The sequence below is a fragment of the Pongo abelii genome, chromosome 20 (genome assembly GCF_028885655.2).
Source record: "Pongo abelii isolate AG06213 chromosome 20, NHGRI_mPonAbe1-v2.0_pri, whole genome shotgun sequence".
Lineage (NCBI taxonomy): Eukaryota > Metazoa > Chordata > Mammalia > Primates > Hominidae > Pongo > Pongo abelii.
The window spans coordinates 32,459,983-32,485,048 of NC_072005.2; positions in this window are offsets into that span (position 1 = coordinate 32,459,983).

Genomic DNA, 25,066 nt, shown 5'->3' on the forward strand with positions numbered 1-25,066 from the left:
ATATTTGGAGCTCTTTCAGGCCTTTGTTAGAAACGGGAATATCTTCCCATAGAACATGGACAGGAGCATTCTCAGAAACTGCTTTGTGATGTGTGTGTTTAACTCACATAGTTGAACCTTTCCTTTGCTAGAGCAGTTATGAAACACTCTTTTTGTAGAATTTGCAAGTGTTCATTTGGAGCGCTTTGAGGCCTATGGTGAAAAAGGAAATATCTTCACATATGAACCAGGCAGAAGCATTCTCAGAAACCTCTTTATGATGTGTGCATTCAACTCAGAGAGATAAGCCTTCCTTTTGATAGAGCAGTTTTGAAACTCTGTTTTTGCAGAATCTGCAAGTGGATGTTTGGAGCCCTTTCAGGCCTTCGTTGGAAACGGGGATATCTTCCCATAAAAACTAAACAGAAGCGTTCTGTGAAACTGACTTGTGTAGTATGAATCTAACTCACAGAGTTGAGCACTTCTTTTGAAAGAGCAGTTTTGAAACACTCTTTTTGTAGAATCTGCAAGTGTTCATTTGGAGCGCATTGAGGCCTATTGTGCAAAAGGATATATCTTCACTTATAAACCAGGCAGAAGCATTCTCAGAAACATCTTTATGATGTGTGCATTCAACTCGGAGAGAGAAGCCTTCCTTTTGATAGAGCAGTTTTGAAACTCTGTTTTTGCAGCATCTGCAAGTGGATATTTGGAGCCCTTTCAGGCCTTCGTTGGAAACGGGAATATCTTCCCATAAAAACTAAACAGAAGCGTTCTGTGAAACTGCTTTGTGTAGTATGAATCCAACTCACAGAGTTGAACACTTCTTTTGAAAGAGCAGTTTTGAAACACTCTTTTTGTAGAATCTGCAAGTGTTCATTTGGAGCACTTTGAGGCCTACGGTGGAAAAGGAAATGTCTTCACATAAAACCTAGACAGAAGCATTCTTTGAAACTTCTTTATGATGTGTGCATTCAACTCACAGAGTTGAACCTTCCTTTTCATGGAGCAGTTTGGAAAGAGTCTTTTTGTAGCATCTGCAAGTGGATATTTGGAGCCCTTTCAGGCCTTCGTTGGAAACGGGAATTTCTTCCCATAAAAACTAAACAGAAGCGTTCTGTGAAAATGCTTTGTGTAGTATGAATCCAACTCACAGAGTTGAACACTTCTTTTGAAAGAGCAGTTTTGAAACACTCTTTTTGTAGAATCTGCAAGTGTTCATTTGGAGCACTTTGAGGCCTACGGTGGAAAAGGAAATATCTTCACATAAAACCTAGACAGAAGCATTCTTTGAAACTTCTTTATGATGTGTGCATTCAACTCACAGAGTTGAACCTTCCTTTTCATGGAGCAGTTTGGAAAGAGTCTTTTTGCAGCATCTGCAAGTGGATATTTGGAGCCCTTTCAGGCCTTCGTTGGAAACGGGAATATCTTCCCATAAAAACTACACAGAAGCGTTCTGTGAAACTGCTTTGTGTAGTATGAATCCAACTCACAGAGTTGAACACTTGTTTTGAAAGAGCAGTTTTGAAACACTCTTTTTCTAGAATCTGCAAGTGTTCATTTGGAGCGCTTTGAGGCCTATGTTGGAAAAGGAAATATCTTCACTTAAACCAGGCAGAAGCATTCTCAGAAACCTGTTTATGATGTCTGCATTCAACTCGGAGAGAGAAGCCTTCCTTTTGATAGAGCAGTTTTGAAACTCTGTTATTGCAGCATCTGCAAGTGGATATTTGGAGCCCTTTCAGGCCTTCGTTGGAAAAGGGAATATCTTCCCATAAAAACTAAACAGAAGCGTTCTGTGAAACTGCTTTGTGTAGTATGAATCCAACTCACAGAGTTGAACACTTCTTTTGAAAGAGCAGTTTTGAAACACTCTTTTTGTAGAATCTGCAAGTTTTCATTTGGAGCGCTTTGAGGTCTATGGTGGAAAAGGAAATATCTTCACATAAAACCAAGACAGAAGCATTCTTTGAAACTTCTTTATGATGTGTGCATTCAACTCACAGAGTTCAACCTTCCTTTTCATGGAGAGGTTTGGAAAGAGTCTTTTTGCAGCATCTGCAAGTGGATGTTTGGAGCTCTTTCGGGCCTTTGTTAGAAACGGGAATATCTTCCCATAGAAACTGGACAGGAGAATTCTCACAAACTGCTTTGTGATGTGTGTGTTTAACTCACATAGTTGAACCTTTCCTTTGCTAGAGCAGTTATGAAACACTCTTTTTGTAGAATTTGCAAGTGTTCATTTGGAGCGCTTTGAGGCCTATGGTGAAAAAGGAAATATCTTCACATATGAACCAGGCAGAAGCATTCTCAGAAACCTCTTTATGATGTGTGCATTCAACTCAGAGAGATAAGCCTTCCTTTTGATAGAGCAGTTTTGAAACTCTGTTTTTGCAGAATCTGCAAGTGGATGTTTGGAGCCCTTTCAGGCCTTCGTTGGAAACGGGGATATCTTCCCATAAAAACTAAACAGAAGCGTTCTGTGAGACTGACTTGTGTAGTATGAATCCAACTCACAGATTTGAACACTTCTTTTGAAAGAGGAGTTTTGAAACACTCTTTTTGTAGAATCTGCAAGTGTTCATTTGGAGCGCATTGAGGCCTATTGTGGAAAAGGATATATCTTCACTTATAAACCAGGCAGAAGCATTCTCAGAAACTTCTTTATGATGTGCGCATTCAACTCGGAGAGAGAAGCCTTCCTTTTGATAGAGCAGTTTTGAAACTCTGTTTTTGCAGCATCTGCAAGTGGATATTTGGAGCCCTTTCAGGCCTTCGTTGGAAACGGGAATATCTTCCCATAAAAACTAAACAGAAGCGTTCTGTGAAACTGCTTTGTGTAGTATGAATCCAACTCACAGAGTTGAACACTTGTTTTGAAAGAGCAGTTTTGAAACACTCTTTTTGTAGAATCTGCAAGTGTTCGTTTGGAGCGCTTTGTGGCCTATGGTGGAAAAGGAAATATCTTCACTTAAACCAGGCAGAAGCATTCTCAGAAACCTCTTTATGATGTCTGCATTCAACTCGGAGAGAGAAGCCTTCCTTTTCATAGAGCAGTTTTGAAACTCTGTTTTTGCAGCATCTGCAAGTGGATATTTGGAGCCCTTTCAGGCCTTCGTTGGAAACGGGAATATCTTCGCATAAAAACTAAACAGAAGCGTTCTGTGAAACTGCTTTGTGTAGTATAAATCCAACTGACAGAGTTGAACACTTCTTTTGAAAGAGCAGTTTTGAAACACTCTTTTTGTAGAATCTGCAAGTTTTCATTTGGAGCGCTTTGAGGCCTATGGTACAAAAGGAAATATCTTCACATAAAACCTAGACAGAAGCATTCTTTGAAGCTTCTTTATGATGTGTGCATTCACCTCACAGAGTTGAACCTTGCTTTTCATGGAGAGTTTTGGAAAGAGTCTTTTTGAAGCATCTGCAAGTGGATATTTGGAGCTCTTTCAGGCCTTTGTTAGAAACGGGAATATGTTCCTATAAAAACAGGACAGAAACATTCTCACAAACTGCTTTGTGATGTGTGTGTTTAACTCACAGAGTTGAATCTTTCCTTTGCTACAGCCGTTATGAAACACTCTTTTTGTGGAATCTGCAAGTGTTCATTTGGAGCGCTTTGAGGCCTATGGTGCAAAACGTAATATCTTCACATTAGAACCAGGCAGAAGCATTCTCAGAAACCTCCTCATGATGTGTGCATTCAACTCAGAGAGATAAGCCTTCCTTTTGATAGAGCAATTTTGAAACTCTGTTTTTGCAGAATCTGCAAGGGGATATTTGGAGCCCTTTCAGGCCATCGTTGGAAACAGGAATATCTTCCCATAAAAACTAAACAGCAGCGTTCTGTGAAACTGCTTTGTGTAGTATGAATTCAACTCACAAAGTTGAACACTTCTTTCGAAAGAGCAGTTTTGAAACACTTTTTGTAGAATCTGCAAGTGTTCATTTGTAGCGCTTTGATGCCTATGGTGGAAAAGGAAATATCTTCACGTACAACCTAGACAGAAGCATTCTTAGCAACACCTTTATGATGTGTGCATTCAACTCACAGAGTTGAACCTTCCTTTTCATGGAGCAGTTTGGAAAGAGTCTTTTTGCAGTATCTGCAAGTGGATATTTGGAGCCCTTTCAGGCCTTCGTTGGAAACGGGAATATCTTCCCATAAAAACTAAACAGAAGCCTTCTGTGAAACCGCTTTGTGTAGTATGAATCCAACTCACAGGGTTGAACACTTCTTTTGAAAGAGCAGTTTTGAAACACTCTTTTTGTAGAATCTGCAAGTGTTCATTTGGAGCGCTTTGAGGCCTATGGTGGAAAAGGAAATATCTTGACTTATAAACTAGGCAGAAGCATTCTCAGAAACCTCTTTATGATGTGTGCATTCAACTCGGAGAGATAAGCCTTCCTTTTGATAGAGCAGTTCTGAAACTCTGTTTTTGCAGAATCTGCAAGTGGATATTTGGAGCCGTTTCAGGCCTTCGTTGGAAACGGGAATACCTTCCCATAAAAACTAAACAGAAGCGTTCTGTGAAACTGCTTTGTGTAGTATGAATCCAACTCAAAAGGTTGAACACTTCTTTCGAAAGAGCAGTTTTGAAACACTTTTTGTAGAATCTGCAAGTGTTCATTTGGAGCGCTTTGAGGCCTATGGTGGAAAAGGAAATATCTTCACATAAAACCTAGACAGAAGCATTCTTTGAAACTTCTTTATGATGTGTGCATTCAACTCACAGAGTTGAACCTTCCTTTTCATGGAGCAGTTTGGAAAGAGTCTTTTTGCAGCATCTGAAATTGGATATTTGGAGCCCTTTCAGGTCTTCGTTGGAAACGGGAATATCTTCCCATAAAAACTAAGCAGAAGCGTTCTGTGAAACTGCTTTGTGTAGTATGAATCCAACTCACAGAGTTGAACACTACTTTTGAAAGAGCAGTTTTGAAACACTCTTTTTGTAGAATGTGCAAGTGTTCATTTGAATCGCTTTGAGGCCTATGGTGGAAAAGGAAATATATTCACATAAAACATAGACAGAAGCATTATTTGAAACTTCTTTATGATGTGTGCATTCAACTCAGAGAGTTGAACACTTCTTTTGAAAGAGCAGTTTTGAAACACTCTTTTTGTAGAATCTGCAAATTTTCATTTGGAGCGCTTTGAGGCGTATGGTGGAAAATAAATTATCTTCACATAAAACCTAGACAGAAGCATTCTTTGAAACTTCTTATGATGTGTGCATTCAACTCAGAGAGTTGAACCTTGCTTTTCATGGAGAGGTTTGGAAAGAGTCTTTTTGCAGCATCTGCATGTGGATATTTTGAGCTCCCTCAGGACTTTGTTAGAAACGGGAATATCTTCCCATAAAAACTGGACAGAAGCATTCTCACAAACTGCTTTGTGATGTGTGTGTTTAACTCACAGAGTTGAACCTTTCCTTTGCTACAGCAGTTATGAAACACTCTTTTTGTAGAATCTGCAAGTGTTCATTTGGAGCGCTTTGAGGCCTATGGTGCAAAAGGAAATATCTTCACATATGAACCAGGCAGAAGCATTCTCAGAAACCTCTTTATGATGTGTGCATTCAACTCAGAGAGGTAAGCCTTCCTTTTGATAGAGCAGTTTTTAAACTCTGTTTTTGCAGAATCTGCAAGTGGATATTTGGAGCCCTTTCAGGCCTTCGTTGGAAACGGGAATATCTTCCCATAAAAACTAAACAGAAGCGTTCTGTGAAACTGCTTTGTGTAGTATGAATCCAACTCACAAAGGTGAACACTTCTTTTGAAAGAACAGTTTTGAAACACTTTTTGTAGAATCTGCATGTGTTCATTTGGAGCGCTTTGAGGCCTATGGAGAAAAGGAAATATCTTGACTTATAAACTAGGCAGAAGCATTCTCAGAAACCTCTTTATGTTGTGTGCATTGAACTCGGAGAGATAAGCCTTCCTTTTCATAGAGCATTTCTGAAACTCTGTTTTTGCAGAATCTGCAAGTGGATATTTGGAGCCGTTTCAGGCCTTCGTTGGAAACGGGAATATCTTCCCATAAAAACTAAACAGAAGCGTTCTGTGAAACTGCTTTGTGTAGTATGAATCCAACTCACAGAGCTGAACACTTCCTTTGAAAGAGCAGTTTTGAAACACTCTTTTTGTAGAATCTGCAAGTGTTCATTTGGATCGTTTTGAGGCCTATGGTGGAAGAGGAAATATCTTCACTTATAAACCAGGCAGAAGCATTCTCGGAAACCTCTTTATGATGTGTGCATTCAACTCGGAGAGTTAAGCCTTCCTTTTGATAGAGCAGTTTTGAATCTCTGTTTTTGCAGAATCTGCAAGTGGATATTTGGAGCCCTTTCAGGCCTTCGTTGGAAACGGGAATATCTTCCCATAAAAACTAAACGGAAGCGTTCTGTGAAACTGCTTTGTGTAGTATGAATCCAACTCACAGAGCTGAACACTTCCTTTGAAAGTGCAGTTTTGAAACACTCTTTTTGTATAATCTGCAAGTGTTCATTTGGATCGCTTTGAGGCCTATGGTGCAAAAGGAAATATCTTCACTTATAAACCAGGCAGAAACATTCTCAGAAACCTCTTTATGATGTGTGCTTTCAACTCGGAGTGTTAAGCCTTCCTTTTGATAGAGCAGTTTTGAATCTCTCTTTTTGAAGAATCTGCCAGTGGATATTTGGAGCCCTTTCAGGCCTTCGTTGGAAACGGGAATATATTCCCATAAAAACTAAACAGAAGCGTTCTGTGAAACTGCTTTGTGTAGTATGAATCCAACTCACAAAGTTGAACACTTCTTTTGAAAGAGCAGTTTTGAAACACTCTTTTTGTAGAATCTGCACCTGTTCATTGGAGCGCTTTGAGGCCTATGATGGAAAAGGAAATATCTTGACTTATAAACCAGGCAGAGGCATTCTCAGAAACCTCTTTATGATATGTGCATTCAAATCAGAGAGATAAGCCTTCCCTTTGATAGAGCAGTTTTGAAACTCTGTTTTTGCAGATTCTGCAAGTGGATATTTGGAGCCCTTTCAGGCCTTTGTTGGAAACAGGAATATCTTCCCATAAAAACCAAACAGAAGCGTTCTGTGAAACTGCTTTGTGTAGTATGAATCCAACTCACAAAGTTGAACACTTATTTTGAAAGAGCAGTTTTGAAACACTTTTTGTAGAATCTGCAAGTGTTCATTTAGAGCGCTTTGAGGCCTATGGTGGAAAAGGAAATATCTTGACTTATAAACAAGGCAGAAGCATTCTCAGAAACCCCTTTATGTTGTGTGCATTCAACTCGGAGAGATAAGCCTACCTTTTGATAGAGCAGTTCTGAAACTCTGTTTTTGCAGAATCTGCAAGTGGATATTTGGAGCCGTTTCAGGCCTTCGTTGGAAACGGGAATATCTTCCCATAAAAACTAAACAGAAGCGTTCTGTGAAACTGCTTTGTGTAGTATGAATCCAAATCACAGAGTTGAACACTTCCTTTGAAAGAGCAGTTTTGAAACACTCTTTTTGTAGAATCTGCAAGTGTTCATTTGGATCGTTTTGAGGCCTATGGTGGAAGAGGAAATATCTTCACTTATAAACCAGGCAGAAGCATTCTCAGAAACCCCTTTATGATGTGTGCATTCAACTCGGAGAGTTAAGCCTTCCTTTTGATAGAGCAGTTTTGAATCTCTGTTTTTGCAGAATCTGCAAGTGGATATTTGAAGCCCTTTAAGGCCTTCGTTGGAAACGGGAATATCTTCCCATAAAAACCAAACAGAAGCGTTCTGTGAAACTGCTTTATGTAGTATGAATCCAACTCACAGAGTTAAACACTTCTTTTGAAAGAGCAGTTTTGAAACCCTCTTTTTGTGGAATCTGCAAGTGTTCATTTGGAGCGCTTTGAGGCCTATGATGGAAAAGGAAATATCTTCACATAAAACCTAGACAGAAGCATTCTTTGAAACTTCTTTATGATGTGTGCATTCAACTCACAGAGTTGAACTTTCCTTTTCATGGATCAATTTGGAAAGAGTCTTTTTGCAGCATCTGAAAGTGGATATTTGGAGCCCCTTCAGGCCTTCTTTTGAAACGGGAATATCTTCCCATAAAAACTAAACAGAAGCGTTCTGTGAAACTGCTTTGTGTAGTAAGAATCCAACTCACAGAGTTGAACACTTCCTTTGAAAGAGCTGTTTTGAAACCCTCTTTTTATAGAATCTGCAAGTGTTCATTTGGATCGCTTTGAGGCCTATGGTGCAAAAGGAAATATCTTCACTTATACACCAGGCAGAAGCATTCTCAGAATCCTCTTTATGATGTTTGCATTCAACTCGGAGAGATACTCCTTGCTTTTGATAGAGCAGTTTTGAAACTCTCTTTTTGCAGAATCTGCAAGTGGATATTTGGAGCCCTTTCAGGCCTTCGTTGGAAACCGGAATACCTTCCCATGAAAACTAAACAGAAGCGTTCTGTGAAACTGCTTTGTGTAGTATGAATCCAACTCACAGAGTTGAACACTTCCTTTGAAAGAGCAGTTTTGAAACCCTCTTTTTGTAGAATCTGCAAGTGTTCATTTGGATCGTTTTGAGGAATACGGTGGAAGAGGAAATATCTTCACTTATAAACCAGGCAGAAGCATTCTCAGAAACCACTTTATGATGTGTGCATTCAACTCGGAGAGTTAAGCCTTCCTTTTGATAGAGCAGTTTTGAATCTCTGTTTTTGCAGAATCTGCAAGTGGATATATGGAGCCCTTTCAGGCCTTCATTGGAAACGGGAAATATCTTCCCATAAAAACTAAACAGAAGCGTTCTGTGAAACTGCTTTGTGTAGTATGAATCCAACTCACAGAGTTGAACACTTCTTTTGAAAGAGCAGTTTTGAAACCCTCTTTTTGTAGAATCTGCAAGTGTTCATTTGGAGCGCTTTGAGGCCTATGGTGGAAAAGGAAATATCTTCACATAAAACCTAGATAGAAGCATTCTTTGAAACTTCTTTATGATGTGTGCCTTCAACTCACAGATTTGAACCTTCCTTTTCATGGAGCAGTTTGGAAAGAGTCTTTTTGCAGCATCTGCAAGTGGATATTTGGAGCCCTTTCAGGCCTTCGTTGGAAACGGGAATATCTTCCCATAGAAACTAAGCAGAAGCGTTCTTTGAAACTGCTTTGTGTAGTATGAATCCAACTCACAGAGTTGAACACTTCTTTTGAAAGAACAGTTTTGCAACACTCTTTTTGTTGAATCTGCAAGTTTTCATTTGGAGCGCTTTGAGGCCTATGGTGCAAAAGGAAATATCTTCACATAAAACCTAGACAGAAGCATTCTTTGAAACTTCTTTATGATGTGTGCATTCACATCACAGAGTTGAACCTTGCTTTTCATGGAGAGTTTTGGAAAGAGTCTTTATGCAGCATCTGCAAGTGGATATTTGGAGCTCTTTCAGGCCTTTGTTAGAAACGGGAATATCTTCCTATAAAAACTGGACAGAAGCATTCTCACAAACTGCTTTGTGATGTGTGTGTTTAACTCACAGAGTTGAACCTTTCCTTTGCTACAGCCGTTATGAAACACTCTTTTTGTGGAATCTGCAAGTGTTCATTTGGAGCGATTTGAGGCCTATGGTGCAAAAGGAAATATCTTCACATATGAACCAGGCAGAAGCATTCTCAGAAACCTCCTCATGATGTGTGCATTCAACTCAGAGAGATAAGTCTTCCTTTTGATAGAGCAATTTTGAAACTCTGTTTTTGCAGAATCTGCAAGTGGATATTTGGGGCCCTTTCAGGCCATCGTTGGAAACGGGAATATCTTCCCATAAAAACTAAACTGAAGCGTTCTGTGAAACTGCTTTGTGTAGTATGAATCCAACTCACAAAGTTGAACACTTCTTTCGAAAGAGCAGTTTTGAAACACTTTTTGTAGAATCTGCAAGTGTTCATTTGGAGCGCTTTTAGGCCTATGGTGGAAAAGGAAATATCTTCACATAAAACCTAGACAGAAGCATTCTTTGAAACTTCTGTATGATGTGTGCATTCAACTCACAGTGTTGAACCTTCCTTTTCATGGAGCAGTTTGGAAAGAGTCTTTTTGCAGCATCTGCAATTGGATATTTGGAGCCCTTTCAGGCCTTCGTTGGAAACGGGAATATCTTCCCATAAAAACTAAGCAGAAGCGTTCTGTGAAACTGCTTTGTGTAGTATGAATCCAACTCACAGAGTTGAACACTTCTTTTGAAAGAGCAGTTTTGAAACACTCTTTTTGTAGAATCTGCAAGTGTTCATTTGGATCGCTTTGAGGCCTATGGTGGAAAAGGAAATATCTTCACATAAAACATAGACAGAAGCATTATTTGAAACTTCTTTATGATGTGTTCATTCAACTCAGAGAGTTGAACACTTCTTTTGAAAGAGCAGTTTTGAAACACTCTTTTTGTAGAATCTGCAAGTTTTCATTTGGAGCGCTTTGAGGCGTATGGTGGAAAAGGAATTATCTTCACATAAAACCTAGACAGAAGCATTCTTTGAAACTTCTTATGATGTGTGCATTCAACTCAGAGAGTTGAACCTTGCTTTTCATGGAGAGGTTTGGAAAGAGTCTTTTTGCAGCATCTGCAAGTGGATATTTGGAGCTCCTTCAGGACTTTGTTAGAAACGGGAATATCTTCCCATAAAAACTGGACAGAAGCATTCTCACAAACTGCTTTGTGATGTGTGTGTTTAACCCACAGAGTTGAACCTTTCCTTTGCTACAGCAGTTATGAAACACTCTTTTTGTAAAATCTGCAAGTGTTCATTTGGAGCGCTTTGAGGCCTATGGTGCAAAAGGAAATATCTTCACATATGAACCAGGCAGAAGCATTCTCAGAAACCTCTTTATGATGTGTGCATTCAACTCAGAGAGATAAGCCTTCCTTTTGATAGAGCAGTTTTGAAACTCTGTTTTTGCAGCATCTGCAAGTGGATGTTTGGAGCCCTTTCAGGCCTTCATTGGAAACGGGAATATATTCCCATAAAAACTAAACAGAAGCGTTCTGTGAAACGGCTTTGTGTAGTGTGAATCCAACTCACAGAGTTGAACACTTCTTTTGAAAGAGCAGTTTTGAAACACTCTTTTTGTAGAATCTGCAAGTGTTCATTTGGAGCGCTTTGAGGCCTATGGTGGAAAAGGAAATATCTTCACATAAAACCTAGACAGAAGCATTCTTTGAAACTTCTTTATGATGTGTGCCTTCAACTCACAGAGTTGAACCTTCCTTTTCAAGGAGTAGTTTGGAAAGAGTCTTTTTGTAGCATCTGCAAGTGGATATTTGGAGCCCTTTCAGGCCTTCGTTGGAAACGGGAATATCTTCCCATAAAAACTAAACGGAAGCGTTCTGTGAAACTGCTTTGTGTAGTATGAATCCAACTCACAGAGTTGAACACTTCTTTTGAAAGAGCAGTTTTGAAACACTCTTTTTGTAAAATCTGCAAGTGTTCGTTTGGAGCGCATTGAGGCCTATTGTGGAAAAGGAAATATCTTCACTTATAAACCGGGCAGAATCATTCTCGTAAACCTCTTTATGATGTGTGCATTCAACTCGGAGAGAGAAGCCTTCCTTTTGATAGAGCAGTTTTGAAACTCTGTTATTGCAGCATCTGCAAGTGGATATTTGGAGCCCTTACAGGCCTTCGTTGGAAACGGGAATATCTTCCCATAAAAACTAAGCAGAAGCGTTCTGTGAAACTGCTTTGTGTAGTACGAATCCAACTCACAGAGTTGAACACTTCTTTTGAAAGAGTAGTTTTGAAACACTCTTTTTGTAGAATCTGCAAGTGTTCATTTGGAGCGCTTTGAGGCCTATGGTGGAAAAGGAAATATCTTCACATAAAACCTAGACAGAAGCATTCTTTGAAACTTCTTTATGATGTGTGCATTCAACTCACAGAGTTGAACCTTCCTTTTCATGGAGCGGATTGGAAAGAGTCTTTTTGCAGCATCTGCAAGTGGATATTTGGAGCTCTTTCAGGCCTTTGTTAGAAACGGGAATATCTTCCCATAAAAACTGGACAGAAGCATTCTCACAAACTGCTTTGTGATGTGTGTGTTTAACTCACATAGTTGAACCTTTCCTTTGCTAGAGCAGTTATGAAACACTCTTTTTGTACAATTTGCAAGCGTTCATTTGGAGCGATTTGAGGCCTATGGTGGAAATTGAAATATCTTCACATATGAACAAGGCAGAAGCATTCTCAGAAACCACTTTATGATGTGTGCATTCAACACAGAGAGATAAGCCTTTCTTTTGATAGAGCAGTTTTGAAACTCTGTTTTTGCAGAATCTGCAAGTGGATAGTTGGAGCCCTTTCAGGCTTTCGTTGGAAACGGGAATATCTTCCCATAAAAACTAAACAGAAGCGTTCTGTGAAACTGCTTTGTGTAGTATGAATCCAACTCACAGAGTTGAACACTTCTTTAGAAAGAGCAGTTTTGAAACACTCTTTTTGTAGAATCTGCAAGTGTTCATTTGGAGCGCTTTGAGGCCTACGGTGCAAAAGGAAATATCTTCAAATAAAACCTAGACAGAAGCATTCTTTGAAACTTCTTTATGATGTGTGCCTTCACCTCACAGAGTTGAACCTTCCTTTTCACGGAGCAGTTTGGAAAGACTCTTTTTGCAGCATCTGCAAGTGGATATTTGGAGCCTTTCAGGCCTTCGTTGGAAACGGGAATATCTTCCCATAAAAACTAAACAGAAGCGTTCTGTGAAACTGCTTTGTGTAGTATGAATCCAACTCACAGAGTTGAACACTTCTTTTGAAAGAGCAGTTTTGAAACACTCTTTTTTAGAATCTGCAAGTGTTCATTTGGAGCACATTGAGGCCTATTGTGGAAAAGGAAATATCTTCACTTATAAACCAGGCAGAAGCATTCTCAGAAACCTCTTTATGATGTGTGCATTCAACTCGGAGAGAGAAGCCTTCCTTTTGATAGAGCAGTTTTGAAACTCTGTTTTTGCAGCATCTGCAAGTGGATATTGGGAGCCCTTTCAGGCCTTCGTTGGAAACGGGAATATCTTCCCATAAAAACTAAACAGAAGCGTTCTGTGAAACTGCTTTGTGTAGTATGAATCCAACTCACAGAGTTGAACACTTCTTTTGAAAGAGCAGTTTTGAAACACTCTTTTTGTAGAATCTGCAAGTGTTCATTTGGAGCACTTTGAGGCCTATGGTGGAAAAGGAAATATCTTCACATAAAACCTAGACAGAAGCATTCTTTGAAACTTCTTTATGATGTGTGCATTCAACTCACAGAGTTGAACCTTCCTTTTCATGGAGCAGTTTGGAAAGAGTCTTTTTGCAGCATCTGCAAGTGGATATTTGGAGCCCTTTCAGGCCTTCGTTGGAAACGGGAATATCTTCCAATAAAAACTAAACAGAAGCGTTCTGTGAAACTGCTTTGTGTAGTATGAATCCAACTCACAGAGTTGAATACTTCTTTTGAAAGAGGAGTTTTGAAACACTCTTTTTGTAGAATCTGCAAGTGTTCATTTGGAGCACATTGAGGCCTATGGTGGAAAAGGAAATATCTTCACATAAAACCTAGACAGAAGCATTCTTTGAAACTTCTTTATGATGTGTTCCTTCAACTCACAGAGTTGAACCTTCCTTTTCATGGAGCAGTTTGGAAAGAGTCTTTTTGCAGCATCTGCAAGTGGATATTTGGAGCCCTTTCAGGCCTTCGTTGGAAACGGGAATATCTTCCCATAAAAACTACACAGAAGCGTTATGTGAAACTGCTTTGTGTAGTATGAATCCAACTCACAGAGTTGAACACTTGTTTTGAAAGAGCAGTTTTGAAACACTCTTTTTCTAGAATCTGCAAGTGTTCGTTTGGAGGCTTTGAGGCCTATGTTGGAAAAGGAAATATCTTCACTTAAACCAGGCAGAAGCATTCTCAGAAACCTCTTTATGATGTCTGCATTCAACTCGGAGAGAGAAGCCTTCCTTTTGATAGAGCAGTTTTGAAACTCTGTTATTGCAGCATCTGCAAGTGGATATTTGGAGCCCTTTCAGGCCTTCGTGGGAAAAGGGAATATCTTCCCATAAAAACTAAACAGAAGCGTTCTGTGAAACTGCTTTGTGTAGTATGAATCCAACTCACAGAGTTGAACACTTCTTTTGAAAGAGCAGTTTTGAAACACTCTTTTTGTAGAATCTGCAAGTTTTCATTTGGAGCGCTTTGAAGTCTATGGTGGAAAAGGAAATATCTTCACATGAAACCTAGACAGAAGCATTCTTTGAAACTTCTTTATGATGTGTGCATTCAACTCACAGAGTTCAACCTTCCTTTTCATGGAGAGGATTGGAAAGAGTCTTTTTGCAGCATCTGCAAGTGGATATTTGGAGCTCTTTCAGGCCTTTGTTAGAAACGGGAATATCTTCCCATAGAACATGGACAGGAGCATTCTCAGAAACTGCTTTGTGATGTGTGTGTTTAACTCACATAGTTGAACCTTTCCTTTGCTAGAGCAGTTATGAAACACTCTTTTTGTAGAATTTGCAAGTGTTCATTTGGAGCGCTTTGAGGCCTATGGTGAAAAAGGAAATATCTTCACATATGAACCAGGCAGAAGCATTCTCAGAAACCTCTTTATGATGTGTGCATTCAACTCAGAGAGATAAGCCTTCCTTTTGATAGAGCAGTTTTGAAACTCTGTTTTTGCAGAATCTGCAAGTGGATGTTTGGAGCCCTTTCAGGCCTTCGTTGGAAACGGGGATATCTTCCCATAAAAACTAAACAGAAGCGTTCTGTGAAACTGACTTGTGTAGTATGAATCCAACTCACAGAGTTGAGCACTTCTTTTGAAAGAGCAGTTTTGAAACACTCTTTTTGTAGAATCTGCAAGTGTTCATTTGGAGCGCATTGAGGCCTATTGTGGAAAAGGATATATCTTCACTTATAAACCAGGCAGAAGCATTCTCAGAAACATCTTTATGATGTGTGCATTCAACTCGGAGAGAGAAGCCTTCCTTTTGATAGAGCAGTTTTGAAACTCTGTTTTTGCAGCATCTGCAAGTGGATATTTGGAGCCCTTTCAGGCCTTCGTTGGAAACGGGAATATCTTCCCATAAAAACTAAACAGAAGCGTTCTGTGAAACTGCTTTGTGTAGTATGAATCCAACTCACAGAGTTGAACACTTCTTTTGAAAGAGCAGTTTTGAAACACTCTTTTTGTAGAATCTGCAAGTGTTCATTTGGAGCACTTTGAGGCCTACGGTGGAAAAGGAAATGTCTTCACATAAAACCTAGACAGAAGCATTCTTTGAAACTTCTTTATGATGTGTGCATTCAACTCACAGAGTTGAACCTTCCTTTTCATGGAGCAGTTTGGAAAGAGTCTTTTTGTAGCATCTGCAAGTGGATATTTGGAGCCCTTTCAGGCCTTCGTTGGAAACGGGAATTTCTTCCCATAAAAACTAAACAGAAGCGTTCTGTGAAAATGCTTTGTGTAGTATGAATCCAACTCACAGAGTTGAACACTTCTTTTGAAAGAGCAGTTTTGAAACACTCTTTTTGTAGAATCTGCAAGTGTTCATTTGGAGCACTTTGAGGCCTACGGTGGAAAAGGAAATATCTTCACATAAAACCTAGACAGAAGCATTCTTTGAAACTTCTTTATGATGTGTGCATTCAACTCACAGAGTTGAACCTTCCTTTTCATGGAGCAGTTTGGAAAGAGTCTTTTTGCAGCATCTGCAAGTGGATATTTGGAGCCCTTTCAGGCCTTCGTTGGAAACGGGAATATCTTCCCATAAAAACTACACAGAAGCGTTCTGTGAAACTGCTTTGTGTAGTATGAATCCAACTCACAGAGTTGAACACTTGTTTTGAAAGAGCAGTTTTGAAACACTCTTTTTCTAGAATCTGCAAGTGTTCGTTTGGAGCGCTTTGAGGCCTATGTTGGAAAAGGAAATATCTTCACTTAAACCAGGCAGAAGCATTCTCAGAAACCTGTTTATGATGTCTGCATTCAACTCGGAGAGAGAAGCCTTCCTTTTGATAGAGCAGTTTTGAAACTCTGTTATTGCAGCATCTGCAAGTGGATATTTGGAGCCCTTTCAGGCCTTCGTTGGAAAAGGGAATATCTTCCCATAAAAACTAAACAGAAGCGTTCTGTGAAACTGCTTTGTGTAGTATGAATCCAACTCACAGAGTTGAACACTTCTTTTGAAAGAGCAGTTTTGAAACACTCTTTTTGTAGAATCTGCAAGTTTTCATTTGGAGCGCTTTGAGGTCTATGGTGGAAAAGGAAATATCTTCACATAAAACCAAGACAGAAGCATTCTTTGAAACTTCTTTATGATGTGTGCATTCAACTCACAGAGTTCAACCTTCCTTTTCATGGAGAGGTTTGGAAAGAGTCTTTTTGCAGCATCTGCAAGTGGATGTTTGGAGCTCTTTCGGGCCTTTGTTAGAAACGGGAATATCTTCCCATAGAAACTGGACAGGAGAATTCTCACAAACTGCTTTGTGATGTGTGTGTTTAACTCACATAGTTGAACCTTTCCTTTGCTAGAGCAGTTATGAAACACTCTTTTTGTAGAATTTGCAAGTGTTCATTTGGAGCGCTTTGAGGCCTATGGTGAAAAAGGAAATATCTTCACATATGAACCAGGCAGAAGCATTCTCAGAAACCTCTTTATGATGTGTGCATTCAACTCAGAGAGATAAGCCTTCCTTTTGATAGAGCAGTTTTGAAACTCTGTTTTTGCAGAATCTGCAAGTGGATGTTTGGAGCCCTTTCAGGCCTTCGTTGGAAACGGGGATATCTTCCCATAAAAACTAAACAGAAGCGTTCTGTGAGACTGACTTGTGTAGTATGAATCCAACTCACAGATTTGAACACTTCTTTTGAAAGAGCAGTTTTGAAACACTCTTTTTGTAGAATCTGCAAGTGTTCATTTGGAGCGCATTGAGGCCTATTGTGGAAAAGGATATATCTTCACTTATAAACCAGGCAGAAGCATTCTCAGAAACTTCTTTATGATGTGCGCATTCAACTCGGAGAGAGAAGCCTTCCTTTTGATAGAGCAGTTTTGAAACTCTGTTTTTGCAGCATCTGCAAGTGGATATTTGGAGCCCTTTCAGGCCTTCGTTGGAAACGGGAATATCTTCCCATAAAAACTAAACAGAAGCGTTCTGTGAAACTGCTTTGTGTAGTATGAATCCAACTCACAGAGTTGAACACTTGTTTTGAAAGAGCAGTTTTGAAACACTCTTTTTGTAGAATCTGCAAGTGTTCGTTTGGAGCGCTTTGTGGCCTATGGTGGAAAAGGAAATATCTTCACTTAAACCAGGCAGAAGCATTCTCAGAAACCTCTTTATGATGTCTGCATTCAACTCGGAGAGAGAAGCCTTCCTTTTCATAGAGCAGTTTTGAAACTCTGTTTTTGCAGCATCTGCAAGTGGATATTTGGAGCCCTTTCAGGCCTTCGTTGGAAACGGGAATATCTTCGCATAAAAACTAAACAGAAGCGTTCTGTGAAACTGCTTTGTGTAGTATAAATCCAACTGACAGAGTTGAACACTTCTTTTGAAAGAGCAGTTTTGAAACACTCTTTTTGTAGAATCTGCAAGTTTTCATTTGGAGCGCTTTGAGGCCTATGGTACAAAAGGAAATATCTTCACATAAAACCTAGACAGAAGCATTCTTTGAAGCTTCTTTATGATGTGTGCATTCACCTCACAGAGTTGAACCTTGCTTTTCATGGAGAGTTTTGGAAAGAGTCTTTTTGAAGCATCTGCAAGTGGATATTTGGAGCTCTTTCAGGCCTTTGTTAGAAACGGGAATATGTTCCTATAAAAACAGGACAGAAACATTCTCACAAACTGCTTTGTGATGTGTGTGTTTAACTCACAGAGTTGAATCTTTCCTTTGCTACAGCCGTTATGAAACACTCTTTTTGTGGAATCTGCAAGTGTTCATTTGGAGCGCTTTGAGGCCTATGGTGCAAAACGTAATATCTTCACATTAGAACCAGGCAGAAGCATTCTCAGAAACCTCCTCATGATGTGTGCATTCAACTCAGAGAGATAAGCCTTCCTTTTGATAGAGCAATTTTGAAACTCTGTTTTTGCAGAATCTGCAAGGGGATATTTGGAGCCCTTTCAGGCCATCGTTGGAAACAGGAATATCTTCCCATAAAAACTAAACAGCAGCGTTCTGTGAAACTGCTTTGTGTAGTATGAATTCAACTCACAAAGTTGAACACTTCTTTCGAAAGAGCAGTTTTGAAACACTTTTTGTAGAATCTGCAAGTGTTCATTTGTAGCGCTTTGATGCCTATGGTGGAAAAGGAAATATCTTCACGTACAACCTAGACAGAAGCATTCTTAGCAACACCTTTATGATGTGTGCATTCAACTCACAGAGTTGAACCTTCCTTTTCATGGAGCAGTTTGGAAAGAGTCTTTTTGCAGTATCTGCAAGTGGATATTTGGAGCCCTTTCAGGCCTTCGTTGGAAACGGGAATATCTTCCCATAAAAACTAAACAGAAGCCTTCTGTGAAACCGCTTTGTGTAGTATGAATCCAACTCACAGGGTTGAACACTTCTTTTGAAAGAGCAGTTTTGAAACACTCTTTTTGTAGAATCTGCAAGTGTTCATTTGGAGCGCTTTGAGGCCTATGGTGGAAAAGGAAATATCTTGACTTATAAACTAGGCAGAAGCATTCTCAGAAACCTCTTTATGATGTGTGCATTCAACTCGGAGAGATAAGCCTTCCTTTTGATAGAGCAGTTCTGAAACTCTGTTTTTGCAGAATCTGCAAGTGGATATTTGGAGCCGTTTCAGGCCTTCGTTGGAAACGGGAATACCTTCCCATAAAAACTAAACAGAAGCGTTCTGTGAAACTGCTTTGTGTAGTATGAATCCAACTCAAAGAGTTGAACACTTCCTTTGAAAGAGCAGTTTTGAAGCACTCTTTTTGTAGAATCTGCAAGTGTTCATTTGGATCGTTTTGAGGCCTATGGTGGAAGAGGAAATATCTTCACTTATAAACCAGGCAGAAGCATTCTCAGAAACCTCTTTATGATGTGTGCATTCAACTCGGAGAGTTAAGCCTTCCTTTTGATAGAGCAGTTTTGAATCTCCGTTTTTGCAGAATCTGCAAGTGGATATATGGAGCCCTTTCAGGCCTTCGTTGGAAACGGGAAATATCTTCCCATAAAAACTAAACAGAAGCGTTCTGTGAAACTGCTTTGTGTAGTATGAATCCAACTCACAGAGTTGAACACTTCTTTTGAAAGAGCAGTTTTGAAACCCTCTTTTTGTAGAATCTGCAAGTGTTCATTTGGAGCGCTTTGAGGCCTATGGTGGAAAAGGAAATATCTTCACATAAAACCTAGACAGAAGCATTCTTTGAAACTTCTTTATGATGTGTGCCTTCACCTCACAGAGTTGAACTTTGCTTTTCATGGAGAGGTTTGGAAAGAGTCTTTTTGCAGCATCTGCAAGTGGATATTTGGAGCTCTTTCAGGCCTTTGTTAGAAACGGGATTATCTTCCCATAAAAACTGGACAGAAGCATTCTCACAAACTGCTTTTTGATGTGTGTGTTTAACTCACAGAGTTGAACCTTTCCTTTGCTACAGCCGTTATGAAACACTCTTTTTGTGGAATCTGCAAGTGTTCATTTGGAGCGATTTGAGGCCTATGGTGCAAAAGGAAATATCTTCACATATGAGCCAGGCAGAAGCATTCTCAGAAACCTCCTCATGATGTGTGCATTCAACTCAGAGAGATAAGCCTTCCTTTTGATAGAGCAATTTTGAAACTCTGTTTTTGCAGAATCTGCAAGTGGTTATTTGGAGCCCTTTCAGGCCATCGTTGGAAACGGGAATATCTTCCCATAAAAACTAAACTGAAGCGTTCTGTGAAACTGCTTTGTGTAATATGAATCCAACTCACAAGGTTGAACACTTCTTTCGAAAGAGCAGTTTTGAAACACTTTTTGTAGAATCTGCAAGTGTTCATTTGGAGCGCTTTGAGGCCTATGGTGGAAAAGGAAATATCTTCACATAAAACCTAGACAGAAGCATTCTTTGAAACTTCTTTATGATGTGTGCATTCAACTCACAGAGTTGAACCTTCCTTTTCATGGAGCAGTTTGGAAAGAGTCTTTTTGCAGCATCTGAAATTGGATATTTGGAGCCCTTTCAGGTCTTCGTTGGAAACGGGAATATCTTCCCATAAAAACTAAGCAGAAGCGTTCTGTGAAACTGCTTTGTGTAGTATGAATCCAACTCACAGAGTTGAACACTTCTTTTGAAAGAGCAGTTTTGAAACACTCTTTTTGTAGAATGTGCAAGTGTTCATTTGAATCGCTTTGAGGCCTATGGTGGAAAAGGAAATATATTCACATAAAACATAGACAGAAGCATTATTTGAAACTTCTTTATGATGTGTGCATTCAACTCAGAGAGTTGAACACTTCTTTTGAAAGAGCAGTTTTGAAACACTCTTTTTGTAGAATCTGCAAATTTTCATTTGGAGCGCTTTGAGGCGTATGGTGGAAAATAAATTATCTTCACATAAAACCTAGACAGAAGCATTCTTTGAAACTTCTTATGATGTGTGCATTCAACTCAGAGAGTTGAACCTTGCTTTTCATGGAGAGGTTTGGAAAGAGTCTTTTTGCAGCATCTGCATGTGGATATTTTGAGCTCCCTCAGGACTTTGTTAGAAACGGGAATATCTTCCCATAAAAACTGGACAGAAGCATTCTCACAAACTGCTTTGTGATGTGTGTGTTTACCTCACAGAGTTGAACCTTTCCTTTGCTACAGCAGTTATGAAACACTCTTTTTGTAGAATCTGCAAGTGTTCATTTGGAGCGCTTTGAGGCCTATGGTGCAAAAGGAAATATCTTCACATATGAACCAGGCAGAAGCATTCTCAGAAACCTCTTTATGATGTGTGCATTCAACTCAGAGAGGTAAGCCTTCCTTTTGATAGAGCAGTTTTTAAACTCTGTTTTTGCAGAATCTGCAAGTGGATATTTGGAGCCCTTTCAGGCCTTCGTTGGAAACGGGAATATCTTCCCATAAAAACTAAACAGAAGCGTTCTGTGAAACTGCTTTGTGTAGTATGAATCCAACTCACAAAGGTGAACACTTCTTTTGAAAGAACAGTTTTGAAACACTTTTTGTAGAATCTGCATGTGTTCATTTGGAGCGCTTTGAGGCCTATGGAGAAAAGGAAATATCTTGACTTATAAACTAGGCAGAAGCATTCTCAGAAACCTCTTTATGTTGTGTGCATTGAACTCGGAGAGATAAGCCTTCCTTTTCATAGAGCATTTCTGAAACTCTGTTTTTGCAGAATCTGCAAGTGGATATTTGGAGCCGTTTCAGGCCTTCGTTGGAAACGGGAATATCTTCCCATAAAAACTAAACAGAAGCGTTCTGTGAAACTGCTTTGTGTAGTATGAATCCAACTCACAGAGCTGAACACTTCCTTTGAAAGAGCAGTTTTGAAACACTCTTTTTGTAGAATCTGCAAGTGTTCATTTGGATCGTTTTGAGGCCTATGGTGGAAGAGGAAATATCTTCACTTATAAACCAGGCAGAAGCACTCTCGGAAACCTCTTTATGATGTGTGCATTCAACTCGGAGAGTTAAGCCTTCCTTTTGATAGAGCAGTTTTGAATCTCTGTTTTTGCAGAATCTGCAAGTGGATATTTGGAGCCCTTTCAGGCCTTCGTTGGAAACGGGAATATCTTCCCATAAAAACTAAACGGAAGCGTTCTGTGAAACTGCTTTGTGTAGTATGAATCCAACTCACAGAGTTGAACACTTCCTTTGAAAGTGCAGTTTTGAAACACTCTTTTTGTATAATCTGCAAGTGTTCATTTGGATCGCTTTGAGGCCTATGGTGCAAAAGGAAATATCTTCACTTATAAACCAGGCAGAAACATTCTCAGAAACCTCTTTATGATGTGTGCTTTCAACTCGGAGTGTTAAGCCTTCCTTTTGATAGAGCAGTTTTGAATCTCTCTTTTTGAAGAATCTGCCAGTGGATATTTGGAGCCCTTTCAGGCCTTCGTTGGAAACGGGAATATATTCCCATAAAAACTAAACAGAAGCGTTCTGTGAAACTGCTTTGTGTAGTATGAATCCAACTCACAAAGTTGAACACTTCTTTTGAAAGAGCAGTTTTGAAACACTCTTTTTGTAGAATCTGCACCTGTTCATTGGAGCGCTTTGAGGCCTATGATGGAAAAGGAAATATCTTGACTTATAAACCAGGCAGAGGCATTCTCAGAAACCTCTTTATGATATGTGCATTCAAATCAGAGAGATAAGCCTTCCCTTTGATAGAGCAGTTTTGAAACTCTGTTTTTGCAGATTCTGCAAGTGGATATTTGGAGCCCTTTCAGGCCTTTGTTGGAAACAGGAATATCTTCCCATAAAAACCAAACAGTAGCGTTCTGTGAAACTGCTTTGTGTAGTATGAATCCAACTCACAAAGTTGAACACTTATTTTGAAAGAGCAGTTTTGAAACACTTTTTGTAGAATCTGCAAGTGTTCATTTAGAGCGCTTTGAGGCCTATGGTGGAAAAGGAAATATCTTGACTTATAAACAAGGCAGAAGCATTCTCAGAAACCCCTTTATGTTGTGTGCATTCAACTCGGAGAGATAAGCCTACCTTTTGATAGAGCAGTTCTGAAACTCTGTTTTTGCAGAATCTGCAAGTGGATATTTGGAGCCGTTTCAGGCCTTCGTTGGAAACGGGAATATCTTCCCATAAAAACTAAACAGAAGCGTTCTGTGAAACTGCTTTGTGTAGTATGAATCCAAATCACAGAGTTGAACACTTCCTTTGAAAGAGCAGTTTTGAAACACTCTTTTTGTAGAATCTGCAAGTGTTCATTTGGATCGTTTTGAGGCCTATGGTGGAAGAGGAAATATCTTCACTTATAAACCAGGCAGAAGCATTCTCAGAAACCCCTTTATGATGTGTGCATTCAACTCGGAGAGTTAAGCCTTCCTTTTGATAGAGCAGTTTTGAATCTCTGTTTTTGCAGAATCTGCAAGTGGATATTTGAAGCCCTTTCAGGCCTTCGTTGGAAACGGGAATATCTTCCCATAAAAACCAAACAGAAGCGTTCTGTGAAACTGCTTTATGTAGTATGAATCCAACTCACAGAGTTAAACACTTCTTTTGAAAGAGCAGTTTTGAAACCCTCTTTTTGTGGAATCTGCAAGTGTTCATTTGGAGCGCTTTGAGGCCTATGATGGAAAAGGAAATATCTTCACATAAAACCTAGACAGAAGCATTCTTTGAAACTTCTTTATGATGTGTGCATTCAACTCACAGAGTTGAACTTTCCTTTTCATGGATCAATTTGGAAAGAGTCTTTTTGCAGCATCTGAAAGTGGATATTTGGAGCCCCTTCAGGCCTTCTTTTGAAACGGGAATATCTTCCCATAAAAACTAAACAGAAGCGTTCTGTGAAACTGCTTTGTGTAGTAAGAATCCAACTCACAGAGTTGAACACTTCCTTTGAAAGAGCTGTTTTGAAACCCTCTTTTTATAGAATCTGCAAGTGTTCATTTGGATCGCTTTGAGGCCTATGGTGCAAAAGGAAATATCTTCACTTATACACCAGGCAGAAGCATTCTCAGAATCCTCTTTATGATGTTTGCATTCAACTCGGAGAGATACTCCTTGCTTTTGATAGAGCAGTTTTGAAACTCTCTTTTTGCAGAATCTGCAAGTGGATATTTGGAGCCCTTTCAGGCCTTCGTTGGAAACGGGAATACCTTCCCATAAAAACTAAACAGAAGCGTTCTGTGAAACTGCTTTGTGTAGTATGAATCCAACTCACAGAGTTGAACACTTCCTTTGAAAGAGCAGTTTTGAAACCCTCTTTTTGTAGAATCTGCAAGTGTTCATTTGGATCGTTTTGAGGAATACGGTGGAAGAGGAAATATCTTCACTTATAAACCAGGCAGAAGCATTCTCAGAAACCACTTTATGATGTGTGCATTCAACTCGGAGAGTTAAGCCTTCCTTTTGATAGAGCAGTTTTGAATCTCTGTTTTTGCAGAATCTGCAAGTGGATATATGGAGCCCTTTCAGGCCTTCATTGGAAACGGGAAATATCTTCCCATAAAAACTAAACAGAAGCGTTCTGTGAAACTGCTTTGTGTAGTATGAATCCAACTCACAGAGTTGAACACTTCTTTTGAAAGAGCAGTTTTGAAACCCTCTTTTTGTAGAATCTGCAAGTGTTCATTTGGAGCGCTTTGAGGCCTATGGTGGAAAAGGAAATATCTTCACATAAAACCTAGATAGAAGCATTCTTTGAAACTTCTTTATGATGTGTGCATTCAACTCACAGATTTGAACCTTCCTTTTCATGGAGCAGTTTGGAAAGAGTCTTTTTGCAGCATCTGCAAGTGGATATTTGGAGCCCTTTCAGGCCTTCGTTGGAAACGGGAATATCTTCCCATAGAAACTAAGCAGAAGCGTTCTTTGAAACTGCTTTGTGTAGTATGAATCCAACTCACAGAGTTGAACACTTCTTTTGAAAGAACAGTTTTGCAACACTCTTTTTGTTGAATCTGGAAGTTTTCATTTGGAGCGCTTTGAGGCCTATGGTGCAAAAGGAAATATCTTCACATAAAACCTAGACAGAAGCATTCTTTGAAACTTCTTTATGATGTGTGCATTCACATCACAGAGTTGAACCTTGCTTTTCATGGAGAGTTTTGGAAAGAGTCTTTATGCAGCATCTGCAAGTGGATATTTGGAGCTCTTTCAGGCCTTTGTTAGAAACGGGAATATCTTCCTATAAAAACTGGACAGAAGCATTCTCACAAACTGCTTTGTGATGTGTGTGTTTAACTCACAGAGTTGAACCTTTCCTTTGCTACAGCCGTTATGAAACACTCTTTTTGTGGAATCTGCAAGTGTTCATTTGGAGCGATTTGAGGCCTATGGTGCAAAAGGAAATATCTTCACATATGAACCAGGCAGAAGCATTCTCAGAAACCTCCTCATGATGTGTGCATTCAACTCAGAGAGATAAGCCTTCCTTTTGATAGAGCA